The following is a 12,276-nucleotide window of genomic DNA, read 5'->3' as shown; positions in this document are numbered from 1 at the left end:
ACAGGGTATGGCATGGCGTTGCAAAATGGAGTGATAGCCTTCCTTCTTCAATATCCCTTTTACCCTGTACACATCTCCCACTTTATCACCACCAAAGCACCCCCAGACCATCACGTTGCCTCCACCATGCTTGACAGATGGCGTCAACCACTCCTCCAGCATCATTTCTTTTTTTTCTGCGTCTCATGAATTTTCTTCTTTGTAATCCGAACACCTGAAACTTAGATTTGTCTGTCCATAACACTTTTTTCCAATCTTCCTCTGTCCAGTGTCTGTGTTCTTTTGCCCATCTTAATCTTTTCTTTTTATTGGCCAATCTGAGATATGGCTTTTTCTTTGCAACTCTGCCTAGAAGGCCAGCATCCCGGAGTCGCCTCTTCACTGTTGATGTTGAGACTGGTGTTTTGCGGGTACTATTTAATTAAGCTGCCAGTTGAGGACTTGTGAGGTGTCTGTTTCTCAAACTAGACACTGTAATGTACTTGTCCTCTTGCTCAGTTGTGCACCGGGGCCTCCCACTCTTTCTATTCTGGTTAGAGCTAGTTTGCGCTGTTCTGTGAAGGGAGTAGTACACAGCGTTGTACGAGATCTTCAGTTTCTTGCATGGAATAGCCTTCATTTCTCAGATCAAGAATAGACTGACGAGTTTCAGAAGAAAGTTCTTTGTTTCTGGCCATTTTGAATCTGTAATCGAACCCACAAATGCTGATGCTCCAGATACTCAACTAGTCTAAAGAAGGCCAGTTTTATTGCTTCTTTAATCAGAACGACAGTTTTCAGCTGTACTAACATGATTGCAAAAGGGTTTTATAATGATCAATTAGCCTTTTAAAATGATAAACTTGGATTCCAGACTCACATTATGCATCTCCAATCCAAAATTAAATCTAGAATCAGCTTTCTATTTCGCAACAAAAGCCTCCTTCACTCATGCTGCTAAACATACCCTCATAAAACTGACTATCCTACCGATCCTTGACTTCGGCGATATCATTTACAAAATAGCCTCCAACACTCTACTCAGCAAATTGGATGTAGTCTATCACAGTGCCATCCGTTTTGTCACCAAAGCCCCATATACTACCCAAAACTGCGACCTGTATGCTCTCGTTGGCTGGCCCTCGCTTCATAGTTGTCACCAAACCCACTAGCTCTAGGTCATCTACAAGTCTTTGCTAGGTTAAGCCCCGCCTTATCTCGGCTCACTGGTCACCATAGCAACACCCACCCGTAGCACGCACTCCAGCAGGTATATTTCACTGGTCATCCCCAAAGCCAACTCCTCCTTTGGACGCCTTTCCTTCCAGTTCTCTGCTGCCAATGACTGAAATGAATTGCAAAAATCACTGAAGCTGGAGTCTTATATCTCCCTCACTAACTTTAAGCATCAGTTGTCAGAGCAGCTTATCGATCACTGCACTTGTACACAGCCCATCTGTAAATAGCCCACCCAACTACCTCATCCCATATTGTTATTTATTTCTGCTCTTTAGCACCCCAGTATCTCTACTTGCACATCATCAACTGCACATCTATCACTCCAGTGTTAATGCTAAATTGTAATTGTTTCACCACTATGGCCTATTTATTGCCTTACCTCCCTAATCTTACTACATTTGCACACACTGTATATTTTTCCATTGTGTTATTGACTCTAAGTTTGTTTATCCCATGTGTAACCCTGTGTTGTAGTTTTTGTCACACTGCTTTGCTTTATCTTGGCCAGGTCGCAGTTGTAAATGAGAACTTGATCTCAACTGGCCTACCTGGTTAAATAAAATTGAAATAAAATTGAAAAAAAAAAAAAATAGCTAACACAATGTGCCATTGGAACACAGGAGTGATGGTTGCTGATATTGGGCCTCTGTATGCCTATGTAGATGTTTAATCAAAAATCTGCCATTTCCAGCTACAATAGTCATTACAACAAGTGTATATACACTAAAGGTCATACGTTTTAGAACACCTGCTAATTCAATGGTTTTTCTTTATTTTTACTATTTTCTACATTGTAGAATAATAGTGAAGACATCAATACTAGTAAATAACACATATGGAAACATGTAGTAACCAAAAAAGTGTTAAACAAATAAAAATATGTTTTATAATTGAGATTCTTCAAAAAGCTACCCTTTGCCTTGACGACAGCTTTGGACACTCTTGGCATTCTCTCAACCAGCCTCATGAGGTAGTTACCTGGAATGCATTTTCAACAGGTGTGCATTCTTAAAAGTTAATTTGTGGAATTTCTTTCCTTCTTAATGCATTTGAGCCAATCAGTTGTGTTGTGACAAGGTAGGGGGGTATACAGAAGATAGCCCTATTTGGTTAAAGACCATGTCCATTTTATGGCAAGAACAGCTCACATAAGCAAAGAGAAACGACAGTGCATCATTGCTTTAAGACATGAAGGTCAGTCATTATGGAACATTTCAAGAACTTTGAAAGTTTCTGCAAGTGCAGTTGCAAAAACCATCAAGCGCTATGATGAAACTGGCTCTCATGAGGACCGCCACAGGAAAGGAAGTCCCAGAGTTACCTCTGCTGCAGAGGATAAGTTCATTAGAGTTTCCAGACTCAGAAATTGCAGCCAAAATAAATGCTTCACAGAGTTCAAGTAACAGACACATCTCAACATCAACTGTTCAGAGGAGACTGTGTGAATTAGGCCTTCATGGTCGAATTGCTGCAAAGAGACCACTACTAAAGGACACTAATAATAAGAAGAGACTTGCTTGGGCCAAGAAACATGAGCAATGGACATTAGACCAGTGGAAATTTGTCCTTTGGTCTGGAGTCCAAATTGGAGATTTTTGTTCCAACCGCCGTGTCTTTGTGAGACGCGTGTGGGTGAACGGATGATCTCCGCATGTGGATTTCCCACCGTAAAGCATGGAGGAGGAGGTGTTATGATGTGGGGGTGCTTTCTGGTGACACTGTCAGTGATTTATTTAGAATTCAAGACACACTTAACCAGCACAGCAACCACAGCATTCTGCAGCGATACGCCATCCCATCTGTTTTGGGCTTAGAAAATTATGTCATGGCTTTAGAAGCTTCGGATAGGTTAATTGACATCATTTGAGTCAATTGGAGGTGTACCTGTGGATGTATTTCAAGGCCTACCTTCAAACTCAGTGCCTCTTTGCTTGACATCATGGGAAAATCAAAAGAAATCAGCCAAGACCTCTACAAAAAATTGTAGACCTCCACAAGTCTGGATCATTCTTGGGAGCAATTTCCAAACCCCTGAAGGTACCACGTTCATCTGTACAAACAATAGAACGCAAGTATAAACACCATGGGACCACGCAGCCGTCATACCGCTCAGGAAGGAGACGTGTTCTGTCTCCTAGAGATGAACGTACTTTGGTGCAAAAAGTGCAAATCAATCCCAGAACAACAGAAAATGACCTTGTGAAGATGCTGGAGGAAACAGGTACAAAAGTATCTATATCCACTGTAAAACGTGTCCTATATCGACATAACCTGAAAGGCCGCTTAGCAAGGAAGAAGCCACTGCTCCAAAACCGCCATAAAAATGCCAGACTACGGTTTGCAACTGCACATGGGGACAAAGATTGTACTTTTTGGAGAAATGTCCTCTGGTCTGATGAAACAAAAATAGAACTGTTTGGCCATATCGACCATCGCTATGTTTGGAGGAAAAAGGGGGATGCTTGCAAGCCGAAGAGCACCATCCCAACCGTGAAGCACGGGGATGGCAGCATCATGTTGTGGGGGTGCTTTGCTGCAGGAGGGACTGGTGCACTTCACAAAATAGATGGCATCATGAGGTAGGAAAATTATGTGGATATATTGAAGCAACATCTCAAGACATCAGTCAGGCAGTTAAAGCTTAGTTGCAAATGGGTCTTCCAAATGGACAATGACCCCAAGCATACTTCCAAAGTTGTGGCAAAATGGGTTAAGGACAACAAAGTAAAGGTATTGCAGTGGCCATCACAAAGTCTTGACCTCAATCCTATAGAAAATTTGTGGGCAGACCTGAAAAAGCGTGTGCGAGCAAGGAGGCCTACAAACCTTACTCAGTTACACCAGCTCTGTCAGGAGGAATGGGCCAAAATTCACCCAACTTATTGTGGGAAGCTTGTGGAAGGCTACCCGAAACCTTTGACCCAAGTTAAACAATTTAAAGGCAATGCTACCAAATACTAATTGAGTGTATGTAAACTTCTGACCCACTGGGAATGTGATGAAACAAATAAAAGCTGAAAGAAATAATTCTTTCAACTATTATTCTGACATTTCACATTCTTAAAATAAAGTGGTGATCCTAACTGACCTAAGACAGGGAATTTTTACTATTATTAAATGTCAGGAATTGTGAAAAACTGAGTTTAAATGTATTTGGCTAAGGTGTATGTAAACTTCCGATTTCAACTGTACACATATATATATATATATTTTTTACTTTTTACCTCTTTTTCTCCCCAATTTGTAGTTAGTCTTGTCCCATTGCTGCAAATCCCATATGGACTTGGGAAAGGCGAAGGTCAAGAGCCATGTGTCCTCGCTTAATCCAGAAACCAGCCTCACCAATGTGTTGGAGGAAACACCGTACAACTGGCGACCGAAGTCAGCGTGCCTGCGCCCGGCCAGCCACAAGGGGTTACTATGGCGTGATAGGACAAGGATATCCCGGCCGGCCAAACCCTCCCCTAACCCGGACAATGCTGGGCCAATTGTGCGCCGCCTCATGGGTCTTCATGGATCAAACCCGGGTCTGTAGTGACGCTTCTAGCACTGCGATGCAGTGCCTTAGACGGCTGCGCCACTTGGGAGGCCCAAGGTCCTACAGTTGGCAGTGCATGTCAGAGCAAAAACCATGCCATGAGGTCAAAGAAATTTTCCGTAGAGCTACAAGACCAGATTGTGTCAAGGCACAAATCTGGGGAAGGGTACCAAAACATTTCTGTAGCATTGAAGGTCCCCAAGTACACAGTGGCCTCCATCATTCTTAAATGGGAGAAGTTTGGAACCACCAAGAATCTTCCTAGAGCTGGCCGCCCGGCCAAATTGAGCAATCGGGGGAGAAGGGCCTTGGTCAGGAAGGGGACCAAGAACCCGATGGTCACTCTGACAGAACTCGAGAGTTCCTCTGTGGAGATGGGAGAACCTTCCAGAAGAACAACCATCTCTGCAGCACTCCTCCAATCAGGCCTTTATGGTAGAATGGCCAGATGGAAGACACTCCTCAGTAAAAGGCCAAAAGGCACTTAAAGACTCACAGAGTGGCCTGATGAAACCAAGATTGAGCTCTTTGGCCTGAATGCCAAGCATCACGTCTGGAGGAAACCTGGCACCATCCCTATGTTGAAGCATGTTGTTGGCAGCATCATGCTGTGGTGATGTTTTTCAGCGGCAGGAACTGGGAGACTAGTCAGGAACGAGAGAAAGATGAACGGAGCAAGGTACAGAGAGATCCTTGATGAAAGCCTGCTCCAGAGTGCTGAGGACCTCAGACTGGGGTGAAGGTTCACCTTCCAACTGAACCATTGACCCTAAGCACACAGCCAAGACATCGCAGGAGTGGCTTTGGGACAAGTCTCTGAATGTCCTTGAGTGGCCCAGCCAGAGACAGAATTTGAACCCAATCGAACATCTCTGGAGAGAACTGAAAATAGCTGTGCAGCAACGCTCCCCATCCAACCTGACAGAGCTTGAGAGGATCTGCAGAGAAGAATTTTAGAAACTCCCCAAATACAGGTGTGCTAAGCTTGTAGCGTCATATCACAGAAGACTCAAGGCTGTAATCGCTGCCAGAGGTGCTTCTGCAAAGTACCTAGTAAAGGGTCTGAATACTTATATAAATATGATACTTCTGTTTTTTATTTTTAATAAATTAGCAAAAATGTCTTAACCAATTTTTGCTTGTCGTTATGGGGTTTTGTGTGTAGATTGATGAGGGAAAAAAATGATGTAATCAATTTTAGAATAAGGCTGTAACCTAACAAAATCTGGAAAAGTCAAGGAGTCTGAATTTTTTCCGAATGCACTGTAGTAGATAGATACCCCTTTTGCCTACTTAAATAAAGGTTAAGAAAAAAATTATAATATGGGATATACATATAGACTTCTGGCTGTTGCAGGATATTACTCGAGGGGCCTCTTTTTCTTTCTTTCTCTCTTTTTTCCCTCTATCTCTCTCAACTTCTCTCTCTCAGCTGTTCTTTTCTCGGCCAGGCTGACTGAGTTAGTGCCTGTGCTGTTACGGATTCGTTGTGCTGGTATGCGGCAGGAATCTTTGGATCAAGGTAATTTCACACTCTTCAGCATTTTCCCACGCTGTTAAGCTTCCCTTTACCTTTGTGCCACTTGGAGAACGAGATAGGGAGTGACACATGTTGCCATTAAACACACACAGAAGCTCTGCAGCCCACAGAGCTGGCGTCACCAGCGGGTCAAAAGAACAACTTGAAAGATATTGTTTATAAATTACCATCTGACACTCCAGTTTCCCAAAATAATTTGATTATTGCAGGCAGATCCAAGTGTGGGATGGTGCAGTGAATTGATAGGTGGTGCTGTAATTATGATGAAGGGAGTTTGACTTGTCATTGCAGAGGTCCAGAGTTTTGGGAGGGAGGCCAGACTATGCGCCTCACGTTTGTCCTGATCAGATACAATGAAGATAAGAAGGTGTATTCTTATTATAGTGAAGAAACGCAACATGCAACAAACGCAACATGCAAAAATTTCTACGATTTTACTGAGTTACAGTTCATATAAGGAAATCAGTCAATTCATTAGGCTCTAATCTATGGATTTCATATGACTAGGATTAGAGATATCCATATTTTAGTCACAGATACTTCAACAACAAAACAGGTAGGGGTGTGGATTAGAAAAACAGTCCGTATCTGGTGTGACCACTGTTTGCCTCATGCAGCTCGACACATATCCTTCGCATAGAGTTGATCAGGCTTTTGATTGTTGCCTGTGGAATGTTGTCCCACTCCTTTTCAATGGCTGTGCAAAGTTGCTGGATATTGGCGGGAACTAGAACACGCTGTTGTACACTTCGATCCAGAGCATCCCAAACATGCTCAATGGGTGACTTGTCTGGTGAGTATGCAGGCCATGAAAGAACTGGGAAATTTTAAGCTTCCAGGAATTGTGTACAGATCCTTGCGACATGGGGCCATGCATTATCATGCTGAAACATGAAGTGATGGCGGTGGATGAATGTCACGAAATTTGCCTCAGGATCTTGTCACGGTATCTTTGTGCATTCAAATTGCCATCAATAAAATGCAATTGTGTTCATTGTACTACTGACCCCATTTAGTCGACTGGTCAATTGTTTGGTCGAGCAGTTGCAAAAAAATGCAATAAATATGGCACGTCTTGATTGATGCCTGCCTCAGTGGACTAACCCATTGCGAAGGGCACGGGGATGGCACATAAGTATCACCAGTAGTACATTTACCGTTAATTCCCATAATTTCTAATCTACAATGTTTATTTGGTTTCCATCATTTCTATTAATGCATTCAATATATTATTATTACTGTCTTTTACAGTTCTCGTTGTCGGAGTGGACATGATGTTTGCAGAGTGCACAACCTAGGCTACGCTTGTGAGAAACAAGTTTTGGTTTATTTTATTCCATTTACAAATTGTCCATTTATTAATTGCGTTTTCTTTGGAGCTCTCCTGTCAATGTTGAGTAAAGACGCGTACGTGATTATGCATAGAAGTAGGCCTAGGCTACCTGGCCTGGGTGCAAATGTAGGCTTATAAATGTACCATTTGGGGATCTGATAGTATTTCAGATTGTCTTAACTCACCACCACTAATGAGCTGTGGAGCTTCTCAAATAAAACATTTCTTCAACTCAAACAGCAAGTAAAGTCTGTTTTTACATCCATTGAGAATGACAATAGTTCCTCAATGTAACCTATTTGAAAAATCTTTCCAGCTCTCTCCCTTTCCATAACCACTCAGTGTGAAAGGGAATAAAAGGTCATGCTCTGATCTGGTGGAAACATCATAAAATAGGCCTACTGTACCTGATTACTTCTTATCCCTTGAGCAAATAGTCTACAGCTGTCTGTGTCTGTCCGGAACTCACTGGCACGGGAAACTGAGGGTCCAGAATATTTTATTAAATGTTTCAAGTTCCTTGCAGACAAACTATGCATAGCCAATGTGATTTATTTTTATCAGAGTATATTCTACCTGCAAACTGCAATGTTTTTATTTGTTGGCTTTATGTAGGCTAGTTTTACATAGTTGGCAATGGCAATAGAACTTACTTTCAGATTTGTATAATTTTCATTTAGAATTAGATAGAATAACTGTCACGCCCTGGCCATAGAGAGGGTTTTATTCTCTATTTTGGTTAGGCCAGGGTGTGACTAGGGTGGGCATTCTATGTCCTTTTTTCTATGTCTTGTATTTCTTTGTTTTGGCTGGGTATGGTTCTCAATCAAGGACAGCTGTATATCGTTGTCTCTGATTGGGAGCCATACTTAGGCAGCTTGTTTTCCTTTGGGTTTTGTGGGTGGTTACTTTCTGTTTTGTTGAACCTGACGGAACTGTTGGTCGTTTTGTTATTTTGTGCATATGTAAATCAAAACTGGCACGCAGATCGGTAGAAATAGTAAGATAAATTGGCACTCCAAATGGAAAAGGTTGCCGACCCCTGGAGTAGCCTATTATTGGCAACTTCGGGAACGTAATGGCAGAATCTGCGAAGGCCAGCAGCAGCGGTAGGAGGTCCAGGTTTTTTTCTTCTGGTTAGGCTATCTTGATTTCTGTCTCTCTTGAGTCATTTGTGCGTCTTATTAATTTAATCTCAGTGTGTTTAAAGCATCAGACAAGCTCAGTAGCCAACATATACAGTAGTTGCTTTTATTAAAACACATTGGGTGTGTCTATATATGGAAAAAAATAATTGACCAGTCGAAAGAACAGAAGATGCTGTTTAATCTGCTTCTTGATGTGCCACACCTGTCAGGTGGATGGATTATCTTGGTAAAGGACAAATGCTCACTAATAGGAATGCAAACACATTTGTGCACAAAATTTGAGAGAAATAAGCATTTTGTTCCAATAACAAATTTCTGGGATCTTTTATTTCAGCTCATGAAACATGGGACCAACACTTTACATGTTGCATTTTATATTTTTGGTTCAGTGTACAGTACCAGTCAATGCTGAGCACTTGTTGGCTGCTTTTCCTTCACTCTGTGGTCCAACTCATCCCAAACCATCTCAATTTAGTTGAGATCGGGTGATTGTGGAGGCCAGGTCATCTGATGGAGCACTCCATCACTCTCCTTCTTGGTCAAATAGCCATTACACAGCCTGGAGGTGTGTTGGGTCATTGTCCTGTTTGAAAACAAATGCTGGTCCCACTAAGCGCAAACCAGATGGGATGGCGTATCACTGCAAAATGATGTGGTAGCCATGCTGGTTAAGTGTGCCTTGAATTCTAAATAAATCACAGACAGTGTCACCAGCAAAGCAGCATCACACCTCCTCCTCCATGCTTCACAGTGGGAACTACACATGCGGAGATCATCCATTCATCTACTCTGCGTCTCACAAAGACATGACGGTTGGAACCAAAAATCTCCAATTTGGACTCATCAGACCAAAAGACAGATTTCTACCGGTCTAACGTTCATTGCTCATGTTTCTTGGCCCAAGCAAATCTCTTCTTCTTATTGATGTCCTTTAGTAGTGGTTTCTTTGCAACATGAAGGCTTGATTCAGGCAGTCTCAACAGTTGATGTTGAGATGTGTCTGTTGCTTGAACTCTGTGAAGCATTTTTTTGGGCTGCAATTTCTGAGGCTGTTAACTGTCGTGTCTTTGGCATCATTAAAACTGAAGACTTAGTTTATCAAATCAATTCTCTGTAATTATTACATGATTATTCTAATCATGTAAATGTAATTAACTTGGAGGTTGGGGCACCAAGGAAAATATTCAGATTACGAAGTTATAATTTTCCTAATGCAACTTTCAGATATTTTAATATCTGATCAATTAGTCTTCTAATTAATGAATTATTCTTTACTTCATGTTAGTTTCATTCCAAACGTCGTAAATTGTTGGTTATCTGCACGAACCCAGCCTTCACTAAGAATCATCCATACATCAATTGTCTCAATCATTTATTTATTAACAAACTAAATAATCACAGAAATGCACACAAACAAACAAAATATGGTTACAAGGAAATGATAGGGGATGAGCCCTAGTGGGCTAAACCGGTATTGCGGCTTGGTAGACAAAGGAACTGAGAAGGGAGTGAAAGATAAGACACTAAGTTGATAATTATAACCATTGAAATGCTAATCCTTTGCACATGAACGCTCACTCATTTGGGAATAATTGCAATCAATATATATATATTTACGCTCAGTGTGTCGTCGTGGTATGGTTAAAAGATTCAGCAATCTACTCAAACTTTAGCTCCCTCTGTGAAGAGGTACTGGTCTGGTCTCAAACCTTAGCCCTTTCGTGGTAATCAAGGTAAGCTGGTCTGCTGGGAAATCCTTCAGGTGGGGGTTATATTTGTAACAGCAGAAGAGGGCTGTCCCATGACGCCAGGTCAATGTCTGTCCTCATGGGGCGGGCCTATGACCTAGTTAAACTCCAAAGGGAATTGGAGTTTCCTTCATTAAAAAGTTTATAATCACATTACATCATTTCACAAATAGTTTCATCTTTACTCATTCATTTTATACAACAATTAGATACAAGAGTCTCAGTTGTGAGGCTTGCATAAACAGAGTTAAGGTAATGTGGCTGTATTGTCTCTCATGAGTTTCACAAACATTAAACGAAATGGACCGGTCGTAGCTGGATTCTTCCCCGAATGTGTACACATTCTCCAAAACATGGACATTGTTCAGTTCTCGAGTTCTGTGATGTGGAATAGGTTCCTTTGTTCTCCTGTGAAACTCACTCTCTCTATACTCTGGCCATGAGGAGAGAAACTCCATGAATTCATGACCTGCCTAACAGAGCCTGGGTGTAGGAGGAAGAGAGAGGTGGTGAGAGAGAGGGGGATGGTGCAGAGAGGGGGACAGTGCTCGCTGTACCCAAAGAGGGCCACGTCATGACATAACTCTAATGAACTTATCCTCTGCAGCAGAGGTAACTCTGGGGTTCCTTTCCTGTGGTGGTCCTCATGAGAGTCAGTTTCATCATAGCGCTTGATGGTTTTTGCGACTGCACTTGAAGAAACGTTCAAAGTTCTTGACATTTTCCGTATTGACTGACCATGTTGTCACGATCGTGAAGGAGTGGACCAAGGTGCAGCGTGGAATATGTTCATCTTGTGATTTATTTACTCAGAACACGATAAAAAGTAATGAATAAAGAAAATATGACCGTCACGTTCTGTAGGCACACAAAGCAATACAAAAATAAGATCCCACAAACACAGGTGGAAAAAAGGCTGCCTAAGTATGGTTCTTAATCAGAGACAACGATCAACAGCTGCCTCTGGTTAGGAACCACACTCGGCCCAACACAAAGAAATACAAAATGATGGACTATCGTTTCTCTTTGCTTATTTGAGCTGTTCTTGCCATAGTATGGACTTGGTCTTTTACCAAATAGGGCTATCTTCTGCATACCACCCCTACCTTGTCACAACATAACTGATTGGCTCAAACGCATTAAGAAGGAAAGAAATTCCACAAATTAACTTTTCGCAAGGCACATGGATTTGTTGTATATTTTGTAATTATATATTTTGGGGGGGGGGGGGGGGCTCGGATAGTTGAGGGGCAGCTCTCGGGAACTGCGGGGGGGGGGAATCTTGGAGGGCTGGTGGCCTGGTGGTTGGAAGCTTGGGCTGAGGCTGATAGATTGCTGGTTCGGGTCCCCGTTTTTGACCTTGAGCAGGGCGTTAACCCTGGTTGCTTCTGTGGGTCGCTCTGCATGGGAGTCTGTTAGATGACTGAATGTAATGTAAATGTTGAGCGGCTTCACTACAAGTAGACTGTTTTAATATTACAATTAAAAAAAGTTCCTCCATAGAAGCAGCTCCTCCATAGGTATAATTCTGTGGGCCTAATTCAGGTAATGCATGTCATCACAAGAAGCCTAGCGCTTCTTAGTTCCAACCCCTGATGTGCCAACCTGGTCTCAAAGCATTTCATATTATTCAGTACGTAAATCCAGTGACTCAATTTAGTATGCCATGTTACGTTTCGTAAGGTATGTATTACGTTCTCCCCTCGGGTGTAGCTCGTCTGAGGAGGAGACGTAAATGCCTGGGCCTAAAC

General features: G+C 42.2%; 1 protein-coding gene across 1 annotated transcript in view; it reads left to right on the top strand.

The window, feature by feature from the left end:
• LOC115197442 (G1/S-specific cyclin-D2) overlaps window positions 1–12,276 on the top strand; it is a 122,930-nt gene that overhangs the window by 61,996 nt on the left and 48,658 nt on the right. The window lies entirely within an intron of this gene.

Source organism: Salmo trutta, chromosome 7 (assembly GCF_901001165.1).
Source record: "Salmo trutta chromosome 7, fSalTru1.1, whole genome shotgun sequence".
Classification (NCBI taxonomy): Eukaryota; Metazoa; Chordata; class Actinopteri; order Salmoniformes; family Salmonidae; genus Salmo; species Salmo trutta.
Note: the sequence above shows the minus strand (reverse complement) of the source record. Positions and strands in the feature narration are given on the sequence as shown.